The sequence below is a fragment of the Miscanthus floridulus genome, chromosome 6 (assembly GCF_019320115.1).
Source record: "Miscanthus floridulus cultivar M001 chromosome 6, ASM1932011v1, whole genome shotgun sequence".
Classification (NCBI taxonomy): domain Eukaryota; kingdom Viridiplantae; phylum Streptophyta; class Magnoliopsida; order Poales; family Poaceae; genus Miscanthus; species Miscanthus floridulus.
The window spans coordinates 50,894,785-50,912,774 of record NC_089585.1 but is presented as its reverse complement, the minus strand read 5'-3'; positions in this window follow the sequence as shown (position 1 = coordinate 50,912,774).

Genomic DNA, 17,990 nt, shown 5'->3' with positions numbered 1-17,990 from the left:
GAAGTGTTCTGTTTGGGATGATTTGATACTTAAGACATCCTCTTTTATATATATATATATATATATATATATATATATATATATATATATATATATATATATATATATATATATATATATATATATATATATATATATATATCCTAGGTATACTCAATATGCATTTTATATTAACTAGCAAACATGCTTTTACATTGCAACAGACCATACATCTTATTGTGTGATCACTTAGATGATTTCCGGATCAAATATCTATTCAACGCTCATGTCATCGGTTACTTTGTGGTGTTCTAGTTTGTGTGAGTACGGATGGTGAATTCGGATCACTTATGTGATCACGAGGGGGCATGCATGGATTGTGGAAAATAAAAAACGGTTAGAAGAATTCCTTCTCTTTAATACTCCTTTCATTTCAATCTATAAGATATTTTGGCTTTTCTACGTACATAACGTTTTTTATGCATTTACATATATACTACGTCTATATTCATAGTAAAAGCAATATAGTTTAAAAAGCCAAAATAGTTTATAATTTGGAATGGACGAAGTAATAAGTAGGTAAAATATTTTCTTTTGTGAACATCTCCTAGAGTTCTCTATTTGTCTTCCTAATACTTGGTGTTTAGGAAAATAAAAAAAATCTCTCTCCAACAGTTACTAATCCATCCTCCTAATATTTAGGCACTTGGGAAAACTAAGCCAATTCCGCGTAACTTTACGCGGCTCTTGAGTCGCGTGGATCCTTCTCTCGCGTGGTTTTCGCCTTCGCACCTTAGAGTCACGCTTTTCTCCGATCCTTCCCGCGCTGGTCTCCCTCGTCGCGCCAAAGAACTTCAACGATTGACGCCGCCGGTACGTAGACGATGGACGTCACCAGTACGTAGACGATCGACGAGGCCAGCTAATGATGATGTGCTTGTCCATCAGATGATGGTACAGACTGGCACGATTGCCTGTTGGTGGCTGTTGTGCTTGTCTACTGCTACTGGTCGGCTGCTGTGCTTGTCTGCTGCTACTGATGGTGGCAGCGGCGGCAGGGAGGTCGCGACGTGAGGGGTTCGACGCGCCCTATGACGTCTGGCGACAGAAAAAAGCCAAAAAAAATAGATGTGAGATTCAAATTTGATTTTTTAAAACTAATTTATTAGAAACTCTTGGAGATGGTTTTCTTTTTTTTCCTCCCAATATCTTTTTAGGAGTTATAAAACTACAAGTTTTAGGAGAAAAAATAGGGAACTCTTAGAGATGCCGATGTCGTTTTTCTTTTTTTTTTTTTGCATGAAACTTTCATCCCATTGTCTTTGGCAATATGTTTTGAGAATTTCTATTTAATAGCTTGCTAGACATGGACGTTGTTTTCAATTAATTTTGGATGGATGAGATTGTTTTTTATTGGTGCAAACAAATGACATCTTTGGCTATTTAATTTTTACGTGGGCATGTAAGTTATGCATATGATTGTTTTTGTTTATGTCGTGGTTCAAATGAAATATGCAAGCACATATCTTACTTTATACACATGGTTTGTATTTATACGTATACTAGATAGCGTGCCCGTTCGTTACTACAGGACAACTAAATTTTTTGTACTAAAAACACACGGATCGCACGATAAGATAACAATATTGTTAAATTAAATACCGACATTAAAGTGACATTTAATTCAAAAGGCAAAGTTCGTAAAATTAACACAGTCATGGAAAGTGACATAGATTTTTTCGTGATATGGCTAAGATAATATTTTATATCGGCAGAAAGAATTCTCCGATATCCATTTCTTTCATGCTCCAATAAATCTATGAATAAGTTTCGCTGCATCTCCATATAATCCTATACACACAGGTTCAAGTATATATGTAAATATTAGTGCCTGTCACATGGATAATACTGCGTGTCTTAAAAAATCTCTCATAAAATTTTAAAACAAAGTATGTTATACTCACCGTATAAATATGTGTGGCTTTAGAACTATTCTATACAGACATATATTGTAGAATAAGGTATCCACTTGAGTGTCTGTTCTAAGATGTTGAATTAGGTGTTGTAATTCTTAATTTCGACATATTTTTTAGGTCAAGGCAACCTATGGTGACACTTTTCTTAGTGGTGCATAATTTTATGGTGCACCTCTTGACTATCTAACTAAGGACAAGTTAGTACTGCAAAGGCTCAGAAAAGCTGCTGAGAAGGCCAATGTTGAGTTTTTCTCCACTATGTATACTAAAACCTATGTCCCCGTTTATAATTATCGATGTTTTTGATGTAAAGCAATTCAACATTACTATGATCAGATATAAGTTTGAGTCTCTTGTGAGCAATCTCATAAAGGGACTCTCATCCTTTATGTGATCTGCCTCAAGGATATTGGCAGGGCGATGGACCTATGTTGGAATATCACACCAAAAAGTATCCACGTTTTGTCCACTATTTATTTCCTATAAATATACGTGGGTCCTATGATAACACTAACTATACCAAATAAAAGATTAGAGAGAATTTGCATTGCCTCCAGAAGGATTTATTTATTAAGTTCTTTGGACTCTACATATAGTTTTGAAATATCTGTTTGCATGTCTTACCTCGTATCCTAATTTAAAATTTTGTAGTTTAATTAGAATATTTAGGTGATTGTGTATATATCATATTCAATACAATAATAATCTATGCATGATCTTCTTGAAAGATTTCTACAGTATAAAGACATCTTCGTTTTTTATGTATGCCCGTGCTAACGCTACGGTAAAAACAAAAGGACAATATATCAATTAAAAAATAAAAACAAAACTCATGCTCAAAGTCAAAGAGATAAATTATAGATGCTTAAATTTTGTCATCCATTATCTACCGGCGTGCCTATAAAATAGACTAAATAAACAATTAAACATAGATAGAAAACTAAATTAATGAAAGGATCATTGCAAGACATCAATCATCTCATAGCTTCGGACAATATCGCAAAGCTACTAAAAACTGTAACCATGCCCTCACCTCAAATATTGTCCAGATAAATGGATTACAATGAAAGAAATAGATATCAGAGATTTCTTACTGCCAATATAAAACATTATCTTAGCCGCATCACGGAAAGGTCCATAAAGTAGAGTTTGTGAGCCCGCGACGCTGCGTACTCCGTCACTGTGTTAAATTCATAAACTTTACTTTTTAGATTAAATGTCACTTTCACGTTGGTATTTAATTTTTACAGTATTGTTATCTTATCGTGCGATCCGTGTATTTTTAGTATAAATTGTTAGTTATCCCATAGCAACACACGGGCACGCTACCTAGTTTAATTCAAAAAAAAATGGTGTCTGGTGTCTACTGTCATGATGGACCTTGGATTGGGGAACCGGGATATGGGGAAAGGATTCAAAATGAACAGACCCAAAGACAATTTCAGCAAAAAATAGCAAGCGAGGGCGATGGAACACGTGAGCGTGAAACTAAATGAAAGGAGGAACAAACTGTCTCTTTTGCAAATGCAAAGAGAGGAAGTAATTAAATGTAGATAGATTTGACAAGGTTCTCAGAAATGCAAAGATGTTTCTTTTGTCTTAATTCTCTTTCCGTCTATGTTAATTCTCTTTCATTTTGCTCGTTGCAATGTATGCTGGTGCATGCAAACATGCAATGTATATATGGATAGCACAATAATTTTCTAGTTCCTATTTTGCCGTGATTCCTCTATCACATGACAGACAATATTCAATCAAGGAGAATGGCACGATCAATCAGTAATTAAGATTAACTTATAATCAATGTGCATGTGGGAGATGTCGTGGGATCGCAGGCGTGGGTAGATGAACGAACCAAAACAAATATTGCACAAAAAATATCTACATTTTATTGTTTTTAGTTGTAGGAGATAGATAGGATTGGAGGACATGCTAGAAGACAACCGGTTGGCTCAAGTTACCAAGTAAGACATGTATACCTAGTTAAACTTGATCCAAGCTGTGCTCGATACGGGCTCCAGACTCTAATACGTATGATACAGTTGTACTTCCGAATCAAAAACAAAAAGAAACTCTATGGGTTCTTGCCATGGATTACGTACCATACCCTCTTTATACTCAGATGCCGGACAGCGTTGGATCGACTAGCACGATTCGGAAACAGAGAATTGTGAGTCTATGACCGTGAAGTTGAACGAAAAAAATATATGATAGAAAATTTGTCTCTTTAGCATTAAGAAAGAAGAAAGAAAAAGAAGAAGATATAGAAAAGGAAAAAATTCATCCATCCTTCGATCTTGCACTCCAACTACCTATAGTACAAGTCTGAATTCACACCCACCCAGCTATAGTACGAGTCTGAATTGGTCATTCATCTTCTTTGTCAGTTGCTCACTTCTAACCTCCCTTGATTGGTCGGACTGCGTTCAGCCAGCGATGCGGAGTTGTTCATCACGCCTCCAACAGTTGTTGGTCTGCGTTGCGATAGCGGCAGCAACTTGCTCATCATAGGGCCCAAACCTTTTATGCACCTCGGTTCGCTCTCTTCACACTCCTTCGGCATGCTCTTGCACCTCTGAGATCCTACTCGGGTGCTAAAAGAATGTTTGTGAGGTGATTATATTTTAATGTGTTTGTAGACTTTGATTGTAATAGGACTCTAGTTAGTAAAATGTTGTAATATATTTGTAGTCTTCGTACGAATTTTGTAGACTTCAAATGATTCTCTATTTTCTATAGTTTAAATTAATTATTATGTGTGTGTAGCATCACTGTGCGCCGGTTTACAAATTGCATCGGAGTGTTTTGTAATTTTTAGAATTATTTTGAATCATTCTAGCTACAAACTTGGATGGATACACAATATATAACAAAACATTTAGAGCCTTGATACAATGTAGACAATCTCAAATAGCACTAAACAAAACTATAATCCTACAATGCACTTCAACAAAATAAGGATTTCACCTCCAATTCCAATTAAAAGAGACAAATTCTTTGTCAGTTTTTCATCGATGGGCTTCTTCTGATTCACCTCTTCATACACATGTGCACTATTATCAGCCTGCTCAGCCAATATTTTCACTAGCTTAACATATTCTTCCTCTCAGTACTAGCCGACACATCCACTACCATCCCACTAAAATTAGAATTGAATACCAAATCAAGAACTTTGAATCAAAATCATCACAGAAAAATGGCTATAAATTATTAAAAAACGCGGCCAATAAGACCTAACCTTGTGATCTGGACACTTGCAAAAGATGCAACCATAGTTGGGACCTTCCTTCTTCACTCTAAACTACAACATAGTGTGATGCTTAAACTCATCGCACGTAATGAGAGGGAGTTCTGGCCTCAGTTGCCGACGAACCTCATGCAAGGCCGAGGACCTAGACGAGGACGCCATATATACGGCGAGGGCACCTCCCTTTTCCGCAAAACTGGTTGCGACAAGAGAGACAAGGACAAGAGATTGGGGATACACGGTTTTACTAGTCAAAGCAAGCAAATAAAGGCTTCCACCATATATCACTGCCGGGTCAAAACATGAACCAACAAATAGAGGTGCATCAGTGTTGGTTACAAGCTAATCTGGCAGTGATCTAAGTGCATCACTATCGGTTTCATAACTAAACCGGCAGTGATACGAGAACAACACTGTCGGTTTAAGATGGGAATCGACAGCGACGTCCTTTCCCTATAAATTGGAAATTTCTATTTCCCTCTATCCAGTTTATCTCTCTAGTGCCAACATCTCATCTCCCTCCACTACTACAGAAAGTCAATTCACCGCCGGGACCTTCACCAACGGTTCTGAGATAACCGGCGGTGATATGTATCACCACTGGCTTATGACCTATGGCCCCCCTCCTGGGCGAATAACTGGCAGTGATGAATGCTTTCACCGCCGGCTCGGCGTATGATCCGGTGGTGAGAAGAATCTCGCCATTCGCCGTGGTGTCGTCCGTCAAACCAGCGGTAGAAGGGTTTTCACCACTAGCTGCTCGTCCTACGTCCAACGCTCGGAGAAACCGGTAGAGATAATAGTTTTTTCTACCACCGGTGCCAAGATGGACGTGTGTGCTACAGTAAGAACCGGCGGTGATCAAGTTATCACCATCGGATTACCGTATGAACCGGCGGTGAAGAAACCATTATTTGAATGGACGCGTTGGGTACGCTACCAGGCGAGGCAAGAATTGATTTCTAATTCCAGATTCATCGCATAACAGAGTTCATCCAATCAAGTGTCGTGTTACATTTTTTGTGTGAGGAATTAAATTAAAAGCCAAGCAGAAGACAATACAGGTGACCACGTCCCTCAATTAAAAGCCAAGCAGAGGAGCCATTGGTGTTGAAATATTATTGTAACACCGCCGTAACGCATGTGCGCACCAAACAAATAATTCAATTTGTAAACAAAACAAAGATAATACACTAGTTTAGCTGAAATAATAACAACATCCATCATTGAGGAAATTAACATATCAATAGATAAGCAAACAACATTGGTCCATTTAAAATGCATGACAGAGAGATACATCAAATGTAGCTTTATTTACTGCTCTATCCAATTTCCAAAATATTTGACGCGTTTCTCCATTTGGTAGTCGTATTCCACATTTATATAGCAAGGAGACAGTCTTCGCCATTGGGCCATATTCGTTGGCGAGGGATGTTGCAAGCTCGGAAGATGGGCAAGCGGTCGGTGATGGGCCAGTGAGAAGATGGACCTGCGAGCCCAATAGGCCCTGTTGAACACAAATTATTTTTCTTTTCTTTTTCTATTGCAATTTCTTGCCTGTTTCTTTTCTCCGTCATGTTTATTTTTCTCAGATGGACCTGTGAGCCCAATAGGCCTTGTTGAACACAAATTGTTTTTTTCTTTTATTTTTCTCAGGCGATGCTGGTCCGCCATGCAGGTCGCTGTTGCTTTCATGGCTACGATTCAATTTTCTAAGACATGTTTACACGGACCCCTGGAACTCGAGCGAGGCGATGTTTGGTTCCTCGAAAAAGAACCGTCGCATTGGATGATTCACTTCCCCGAGACATGTTTACATGGTACGCGATCCTTTAAGAATGCAGAGTTTCCGCCTGCATAAACCGCCGGCCCTAGTTCCCTAGTGCTCTTCACCTTGTCATTGTCGCTTCGTACTCCGCTCCAACGCTGCATTCGTCGTCGTTTGTCACGCGCGCGCTCCGACTCTGCTTCTTCCTCGGCTACGTCGTGATGGATCGGCTCTTGATGGAGGTGGCCAATGACATCGTTGGCCGCATCACTAAGTAGTCATATGCCCCCATGGACAACCTTGCCAGCCTACGGGCAACCTATTCGCACATGCGTAGGGTGTGCCGCACCGCCAAAGTCAGACGGTGCATACCACTGCATCGGGTGCTGCTGTGTCAAGGTTTCTAGGAGCCCTACTACTACGACGCTGACTATCACGCCCTGCTCACCACTAGGCTAGCCAGGGTGGTCAACCTAGAGGCCTGCTTCCTCGCCGGCTTGCGTCCGGTATTCATAGAAGCCCGCATGTCATTGACGCCACCGGATGGAATGGCTTCAGCACTCCACCGAGGTAGGCTATAAACTTAGTATGTACGTCTATGCCCTAGTGCTCTATAGGTCCAATACTGGTGGTGGCAATGACGACATTGCCCAGCGCCTGTTGAGGGAACTCGAAGGTGCTGACGAAGCGGGGCTGGCTGCCCTGCCATGGAAGAACCAGACCTGTACGTAGTTCCACCAAGACATGTACTGACGGTTGCAGGACATGGTGCCACATGATGTATTGCCCATTCTTCACCCCGTTCTTTGCCAGGACGGGCATCATCAGTGCACAGGCGACGGCTGCGGCGAGCCCATTGGATTTGAAGAATGGGACTTGTGATCTAGGTTCTATAGCGAGGAGTGTAGGATCTCATGGGAGTGCTATAAGTTATTCACATCAGTGTGGTATATTAATTCTGAATTAGTGCATGTTAACTTGTGTTAAACATCTATGTATATATATCTATGGTTAGTGACTTTTACTTTAATTTGGCAACAACATCAACTATATATGTATCTCGTTGTTCAAAGTTACTTTATTTTAATTTGGCAACAACATCAACATATCTCTCTTATCAAGTGTGCAGCCATGTAGATGATGCCATACTGTGCCAGCTGCCAGTAACGCATTCATTTTTCAATAAACAAGGCTAGCAATCGATGGCTGCATAAGATCATATGGCACTGGTTTCTATAGTAACTAATTGTCATCGATTTAGGTAAGTAGGTGTATCAAACAGTGCACATGTGTGGTATTAGATTAAACAGCACTAGTTCTCCTAGTAACTAACGGTGACCTGTTTTGAGCATTCGGTGTATTATACATTTAGATGTGCGAGGGTATTCGGGTAACAGAATCTTCACCAAGTACTTTGACTTCCATGTACTCATGCACGCCTCCTAGTAACTAACGGTGATCCAAAGTCAACGTCAGTGCATTACGGTGGTGTTACAACCGCTGGGATGTTCATATGATGATGGTTGATGCTTGAAATCTGTGCCATCCATTAGTGTGTATTGAGAGCCTGATTGGTTCATTTCCAAAATTTGCCATGCCAAAGATTTGACAAGCCATGATTTTGGCTAGTATTTGGTTTACTACCAAAACTTGCCAAACTCTCACATTTGGCTTTCCAAATCTATGGCAATTTTTTGCCCAAATTTTGGCTTGCCAAATCTTTGGCATGGCAAAATTTGGAAGTGAACCAAGCAGGCCCTGAATCTGGACCCTTCATCTGGACTAAAGCCCTAATAAGGCCGGCCGACCACTGCCACCTCCCGCATGCCCAGCCCATTGTTCCTGTCTCACTATTTGTGTGCATGCCTCGCGTCGTGCCACCGCCAGATCCAAAGGCAAGGTATGCTTTCGCACTTCAATGATGGATCTTTGTTGGATTATTTTCCTTTTTAAGCCTTGTTTGGATGTTGTCAAATTCATCTCAATCCATATGTGTTGTGGTGGATTGCTATAAAATTTAGCTGAAGATCCACTTCAATCCACCCCAATACATGTGGATTGATGCGAATCTGACTACAAACAAACAAGATCTTGATCTCATTAGTAAGGAAGCTCTCATCCTACTCCTAGCATCCATTATGATGGTGAGGCTCGCTTGGGGTTCGATTCGATAGCCTCCTCGCACTTCCATGTGATTCAATATGTGGAGGAGGAGGGTGAGTGCGTAGGTGTGGAGATCTACTCATCTCAAACTATAGCATGGATCTATAAGCAATCTCAATGGGGCCAAGGTACTGATGTGACATGTTTTAGATCAGCAAGTGTGTTTCTTAATGATTTTCTACACATTTTGGGGGTACTCAGATGGGTACTCTCAGATACTTGCTATGGCTATGGAGGAAAACACATGGAGGAGAATTCATTGGCCTAGTGGTGCTCAACCCTCCATCCATCAAGCTCAGGGTCACTTGTGTGTATGTACTGTTGGTGGTCGCAATATGTCCTAGCTTTCAATCTGGATTCTTAAAGACTATGGTACTAATGAATGGACATTGAAGCACACTATCAGCACATTGAATGTGTTTGGATGGACTGAGTTTCAATTTGGTTTCCTAGATTATGATGCGGACTACACAGTGATTGCAGTTCACCTAGAATGGAATATGATTTTCTTTGTTGGGGAACAAAGAACCATCATCGCATATGACATGGACATCCCAGATGTTAAAAAGCAGTTAAAACTTGATCATGTGTATCATGAAGCATAATCACCGAGCATTGAGTCATAAATGCAATTTATGTTTCAAGTATAACTTTCATATGTTTCATAAGTGATATTTCATATGTTGCATAAGAGATGTTTCATATGTTGCATAAGAGATGTTTCATATGTTGCATAAGTGATGTTTCATTTATAGCTTTGCTATGTTGCAAATGTGGTGTTTCATATGTTGCATATGTTGTCATATGTGTTGCATGAAATGTTATCATTAATATCAATTAAGGTTCTATGTGAATTTATAAATGAGAATTTGTTTAAACAATTAAAATTTTCTTAAAATAAAATTTGTTGTTTAAAGTATGCTTTTAAACATAGAAGTAAAATGGTGAAAGATTTTCATGTCAAATATGTTGAATTTGGGCATAAAAAATTGGATTCAATATTGCTTTTCCCTCAGCCATTTTGACTTAGTCTTTGAAAAGTAGTTATGGGGTTCAATCTTTGGTGAATTATTAAAATGATTTTCATGAATAAAATTTGCCCAACTCTTGTTCCATGAATTGGTGTAATACTTGAGCTATGTTAATGTGTATTCGGTTGTAATGTATGATCACTGTTTAGGTTCTAATTAATTGCCCAAAGTTGCTAAGCCAAAAACTGATTTCAAAACCACTAAACCCGTGTTTGACATTCAAAATCTCAAAATCTAGTGAGTGTTTGATGTTGATCCTTAAATCAAAGTTGGAGATTTCTCGTAGATCAACAACTTTGGTTAAAGGTGATCATCCTATTTCTATGCAAAATTGAGAGAGAAAGGGGGTAGAAGAAGAAGGTTTCAGTCAGCTACAGTGATCTCGGCAGCAGTCTACTTCACCTGCTCACCGTCGGTGGCCGCCCATCGCCTTCGCGTCATTTCTCTGTGCACCGGCATGCAACTGCTTTGCGTTAGCGGTAGCAAGCAGCTGCTGGCTCTTCTAAATGCCTCACCCTCGTGTTCTTAAGCACAGCACTGCTGGTCATCATTCTTTTCCTTCCTCTTCTCGCCACCGGCATCGCTCGCCTTGCTGGCCAAATTGGCCGCAACCGTAGCGCCTCTGCCCAATTCCTCGCACCACCAGTTTCACCTTGTTGTTGTGCATCCGCTGAGCCTGCTCTCGCCATCCCACTATGCCAGCATCACCCTTGGAGATGGTTCTCACCACAACGACCTCGCCATGGCCACCAAGCTTGACCTCACCATGGCCAGGCCACTCTAGAGCACCTCCCACCCTCTCTCTTGTCATTTTGGTTTTCCCTGGATGCCTTGATGCTCAATGGCCTGCCTGTTTCCTTGTTGCATCATAGGACTCGCCAGAACAAGTGCTCGCCGCTGGGTTTGTGCCACCGCATCTACCCTCACCGTCGGTAGACCTTTCTGCCGAGCCCCGCCTTGACCAAGTAGACGAACGAAGTCGTGGTGTCTAGGTTGATTTTTGATCTGAAAGTATGCTTTAGTAGATACTGGTTATTTTGTTGGACTAACCCCTACAGGAAACTCTCAAATCAATTTGGGTAAGTCATGAGATGAATTTAAATTGGAGATGAAGCAAGGCACATCATGAACTCCAATAACATTGCGCAAAGAAGACACAACTCATTCATGGTCATTCGCTTTGTCTTTCGCTACAAGTTACCTTTGCCTTAAGCCATGCCTGTACAGAACATGATAAACAAAAACTATGCTAAATAATTCTAACACCATCTTTTCATTAGCATAGAGGGAAATTACAAAATTATGGACAAACAACACGTGTTTTAAAATTGTATATTCTTTCGGGTATGTGTTGTCCACTAATCCTTAGCAGGCATAAAACAATGAGTGAGGAAAAAGGTCTAACAAGGTGTTCAAAAAACTGAAGAGCAGAAAGATGGCATGACAAAAGGATAAGAAAGAAATGGTGCAATCTAGGAGACAAGAAGCTCATGAACAGCTCAAGATGCGAGGCTAGCCGAACAAAGAAAACTTCAAGCAAAAGGGAAGTACCATCTCGAGTCATCTACCCTTCGTCATATGTTGGCATCATGCTCTAATGACAAAGGTAACATCCAAAGGTAAATGGTTGTTATTTAAAAAAGCTTTTCCTTGATTCTGGTAGGCACACAAATAAGAAACAAATATGTTTGAGTTACAGTTCTACTTGATTCAACCTGATTAACTCAACATGTTTAGTTCTTCAAGCTTGTTCCTAGCACCACTCTCTTGTAACCATAGTCTTAACCAAATAAACTAAAAAATGCACATCCTATCTCTGGAAGCTGATAGTTAATCATGTAAAGATTGGTACATTATGCACATATAGACAATCCTTCCATAGGTTAAGAAACTCAATCTTTTTTGCCAAATGAACTTAAATGCTACATTCATGCTCAACCTTCTTATCTTGCCACCTATGTTATAATTGAACACAACACTTAACATCAACTTCATCTTGTTTAATGTGCCTAAGGTTAGAGAAGAATAAGTAAAGTTTTGATTCTATTGGTGTTTTCCTACCAACAGAGCATATGCACTTGATCTTTACCTTGTGTTATAGCAAGACACACTTCAAGCAAAGTGTGGGGAAATCGATTCCCTAATTTCTATAAGTGATGGTCCTAAACCTGTCAAACCAAAATCAAAACTCAAAACCATGATAGGTTTGGCGGAAGAAGGTGACATCACCATTAGAGACATCATCACAAGAATCTTTGTCTTTAGAACAAACCGAGGTATTAATGAACTTCACAAGAAGTCTGGTTCGAATGACTTACAATACCGAATCCTCACCGAAAGAGCTAGCTTGGGAGAGAAACACTCCCGTGTATCTAGGTAAGTATTCTTTCTTCTTTTGTTTTAGATTTTAGTTTCTTTTCAATAGTTAAGAAAATGATGAATGAAACAAAATAAAAAGTTATCTTTATAATAAATATATATAGCTATAGTAATAATATGTGATCTAGTACCTAGTTTTCAGCCTTGAATTCTCCTGAGTTTTGGATAAGATTGTTTTGATATAAGGATTTGCTCTGAACTTGAAACTCGTGGGTAGCATATGCTTGATCTAAGTCTAGGTAATTGATGGATATGATATGAGAAGGTCTGAGCTGTTCTTTATCTTGTTCCAAGTGACACTAAAGTTCTAGAGACTTATCTTTTGAAAACACAAAAATACTACATGATGAGTTTTTGTATGATAAAGCTTGAATTCCCACCAGAGCCATACATGCTATTTAGGCTATAAAACTTCCACATATATGTTGCTTGCTTTTGTATTGAGTTTTGTGAAGCTTTGATAACCCTTATGAAATGTTTGTCATGCTCTTACACTACACTATGAACTAGTCTATTGCAACGAATAGCTAGCAACGGTGAGGCAATGCATTGCTCGGTTAGTAGATCCCACCTTCCCACCTCTATCCTCTTGTAAATAACTCCTCGTCCATTCTATGATATCGTTCGCTTGTCTTAAAAATATCTTGTTCAGCTTCTTTTTTTTAGCCAGAACCGTATTTTTTTTCTCACAATAATTTAGCCGAAACAGTGTTCCCGGCCAGTTTCAGCCAACGGGGTCTATATCTCAACCGCACGACTCGAGGCCTCCTACTTATCTTTCTGCGCCCCTCACCTCTCCTCTCCAGCGACCATGAGACAGCTGCCACGGGAGAAGAAGAAGATGCTACCCTCCGTTGGCTTCCACGGTACCAACCCTCTCCCCACCAGACACACTACTCTTTACCTAGGTTCTTCCCTCCATCCACCCACTGGTGATGATACGTTCTTTCACATCCAGAGGATATGGTGACTGCTGCTAGCTCCTTCCGCCGCCGGGAAGGAATAGCGATGCAGCGGCCAGATCAACAGGAATTGGTCGCCTCCCATTCATTTTATGCTACCGGATCTAGAGCCAGTTGCGGCCCTTTACCTCCTGGTTGTTCATCCATCTATCCCCAATCGGAAAGGCCTTCCTCCAGGTCTGCATCGATGTTCCCTTTTCCCTATAAGTACCAAGGTCAGCACCTCCATTTGGTTTAATTAAACCATGTATGATGGTTTTGTTGAGTTCAGATCAAGGCATGATTCGTGCAATTTACTTCGTTATCACTGCTATGCATCTAGTTACTCGATGTAATTTCCCATCAGCATTTGCTCCTCCCTTTCTGCTGTTCACTTTTAGGTTGCAGATAATTCGTTCCTGATTAACACCCGTTCGTTTAGGCTTATTTAGCTTATAAGCCGTACTTTTTTAGCCAACGAACAATATTTTTTTCTTACACCAAATCAACCAATAGTACTTTTAGTCATGGCTTATCAGCCAATCGAGCTCAAACGAACAGGGCATAAGTGTTCAAGATCCCGATGCTTTTTCCTGTTTCCCAGGTAGCTGTACATTTCCCTAATACTCCTTGTTCACTGTTTCAGCATTAATGAACTTCGAAGAAAAAGATTATTCCTAATTTACTGCTTCAGTATTATTACATGTATTACTTTCCTTAATTAATATAAAATCGTGCACTGTAGGGATCCCCCCACAGTATTTTTGGATAAAAAAAAGGATGCTGCTGCATATGTACACAGCCTGGGCACGGGCAATAGCCCAAGGTCAGGGCACTTTGTTTATGTGTCAGGTAAATAAAGTCCATTCGGATATGCATGCATGGGACAAAGAGACTGAAGAAACCTGTCCAACGTATTAAGAAGCTTAGAAGGGAGTTGGAGAATCTGAAATGAGGCGATGATGGATGAATCAATTGCTGCCCAGAAGGAGATCCTTCTCCAACTGGAGCTGCAGCTAGAACAAGAGGAAATTTACTGGGTTCAAAGAGCACGAGCTAATTGGCTCAAACATGGTGATAGAAACACAAGCTTCTTTCATCAATTTGCAAGGTGTATGTCATGAACATAAGGAGACCATGGGTGCGATGGTGAAGGAATATTTTAGTACTTTATTCATAAGGGAGGTTTTGGAAATTGATGATGGGATCTTAACTAATGTGGACCGGAGAGTAACACCTGATATGAATCAACTCCTCCTGGCGCCCTTCACTAGGGAGGAGGTGAAGAAGGCTCTTTTCAATATTGGTGACCTGAAAGCTCCGGGGCCAGATGGACTACACGCTATTTTCTTCAAATGTTTTTGGGGCCTATTGGAAGATGATCTAGTAGATGAGGTGTTGGGGGTGGTCCAGAGTGCAATGATACCGATGGGGTGGAAGGATACAACCATTGTCATGATCCCCAAAATTGATAGTCCTGACAAGGAAACCCAATTCCATCCTATTTCCCTGTGCAATGTTGTGTACAAGGTCATCTCCAAGATGTTATCATACAGGCTTAAAGAAATTTTACCTAAGATCATCAGTAATCACCAGAGTGCTTTTGTTCCGGGAAGATTGATAACAGATAATATTCTTTTGGCCTATGAATGTATTCATACCATGAAGAAGAAGGGGAAGAAAGGATTTTGTGCAATTAAGCTGGATATGCATAAGGCATATGATAGAGTTGAGTGGGGTTTTCTCGAGAAGATTATGACCAAGCTAGGCTTTGATCAACGTTGGATTAAGCTAGTGATGGCTTGTGTTACTTCTGTCCGATATAGTGTACGGTTCAATAATTTTGAGATGGATATTTTTTTACCTACCAGAGGACTACGTCAAGGTGATCCGTTATCACCATATTTATTTCTGATGGTAGCTGAAGGCCTATCTTGTATGATTAAGAAAGCAGAAGAAAGAGGAGAATTGGAGGGGGTGAAAGTTTCCAGAGGTGCTCCAACAATTTCTCATCTTCTCTTTGCAGATGACTCACTTATTCTGATGCGGGCTGATAAGAAGAATGCTATTGCTTGGCAAGTATATTGAATAGATACTGTGCAAGCTCAGGACAAAAGATTAGTGAAGCCAAATCGAGTATCTATTTCTCCAGCAATATAGAGGTTGAAGTAAAGACAGAAGTGTGCCAAATTCTGAATATTATGTCGAAATCACTAAGTGATAAATACTTGGGCCTACCAGCGTTGGTGGGAGCCGATTGTAGTGATTGTTTTCGTCACTTGATTGATAGGGTTGTGACCTGAATTAATGGATGGAAGGAGAAGACTCAGTTTGTGAGGGAAGGAAATTCTTATCAAATCTATTGTTCAGGCCGTCCCAGTTTATGCTATGATGGTATTTAGAATTTTGAAAAATATCTGCAAAGGAATCACAAGTGCCATCTCGCAGTACTGGTGGGGGAATGACAAAGATCATAAGAGAATCCATTGGCAAGGATTGTGGAAGATGTGCATGCAAAAAGGTAAGGGCGGCATGGGTTTTAGAGATCTACAATCATTCAATTTGGCTATGCTAGCAAATTAAGTTTGGAGGCTCCTAAGTGATCCATATTCACTTTGTGCTAGAGTTCTTAGAGCCCGATATTATCCTGATGGTAAGTTACTGAATGCTAAGCTGAAAAGTGGGGGTTCATACACTTGGCAAAGCATATTAGCTGGTCTTGAATGCTTCAAGGAAGGATATATATGGAGAGTAGGCGATGGTACATAGATAAAGATTTGGGAAGACAACTAGATACTGGGAAGTCATAATCTAAAGATTCAAATGGCAAGGGGGAATAATTTGGTGTCCACGGTTGATGAATTGATCAATCCAATAAACTCAACATGGGATGAGGACTTGTTGAAAGCTATCTTTTGGCCGACTGACGTGTATCGAATATTGCAAATCCCTATCATCTCGGGTAGGGAAGATTTGGTGGCTTGGCATTACAATAGAAGTGGTTTGTTTTTGGTTAGATCGGCCTATCATTGTCAATGGCAAAGTAAATTTGGGCAAAGATGTAATAAAATTGTAGCACCCGGTTTTAAGAACAAAACCAGATACACACTATATGTGAGCCTAGGAAGTCAAATCTCACATATAACTACAAATAAGGGTAATATCAAAAGATAATGCTCAATATATAATGTACTTAGTATAAAAGACATAACCTTAGATAGCAAACAGCAGCAAGACAACTTCAATCTTTAGGTAAAGACTACAACTCCACAGGGACAACTGACTGGCTGATCACAAGCCTAATTCCTCCAAACTCTAGCAATCTGGTACCCATCTAGGATTTTTCTAGATTTAAAAAGTAAAGCAAGCGCAAGTACATGTCGTACTCAATAAATATAACATGGGGTTCATGTGGCTCAAAAGGATGACACTGGTTTACCGTAGTTAGGTTTTAGCGAGTCACAATTTTAGCAATTGAGTGGCAACAATTTTATTCACTATCGCACTTGGTTTTAAGGACAAAACTAGATACACACCATATTTGTGCCCAGGAATTCAATTCACACATAGTTACCAATGAAGGGGTAATATCAAAGACAATTCCTTTAATATATAACGCATAATTATTTGTTACAAAAGACATAGTCTTACTTTATAGTATATACTATAACTCTATTCTTCTGACGAGGCCTCTAACACCATAGTAATTATCAACTAGTTGAACACAAGCCTAACACCTCTTGAAAAACTTCACTGAAGAACCTCCATCTGGTACCCATTTGTGTCAAAGGATTGAAATAAAACAAGCGTAAGCTACTACCGCTTAGCAAGCATAACATGAGGGGATGTAGGCTCAAGAGGCTTGACACGGCTGAACTGAAATAAGCACTTTTAGTTGGTCATATTTTATTATTAATCATAAGTTGCTACGTTATGCTTAGGCTCCTGAATATGAATGATTAGAGATATCAACAATTTTAATTATAACCCAAACCATCCAAGTAACCAACTATTCAGTAAGGATCCAGGCCGCTTGTGTTCATGAGCACAACTGATATACCAGTTTTACACTTTGCAGAGGTTGTACACTTTCACCATGAGTTGTGTTGCCCATATGCCCGGGTTAATTACTCCCAAAACACTTTCACGGTGAGCAGGCAGGGTACACTATGAAGCTTTTCCCTCAATCGTTCTAATAAGGAGCAGTCGCTAAGGATTTCATCTTCCAAGTGTTACGAAGTCATCTCCAAGAATGGCACTAATACTCGTAGAATAGTACATACCTTGGGGATGAGGCCCATACCCATCCTGGTATGCCCCTCTTGCCCTTTTGGTAAGCTGCTACAAAATAGAAAGAGCAAGGTACTAGACTAAGACTAGAGCCATGTGGTCCTCATAGTTGTACTGTAAGTCCTGGTGTAACAACCCAAAAATCCACACACTAAAAATACCAACTACAAAATTTTTCCTAGAACTTCCATGTGATGATGAGTGTCATGTATATTA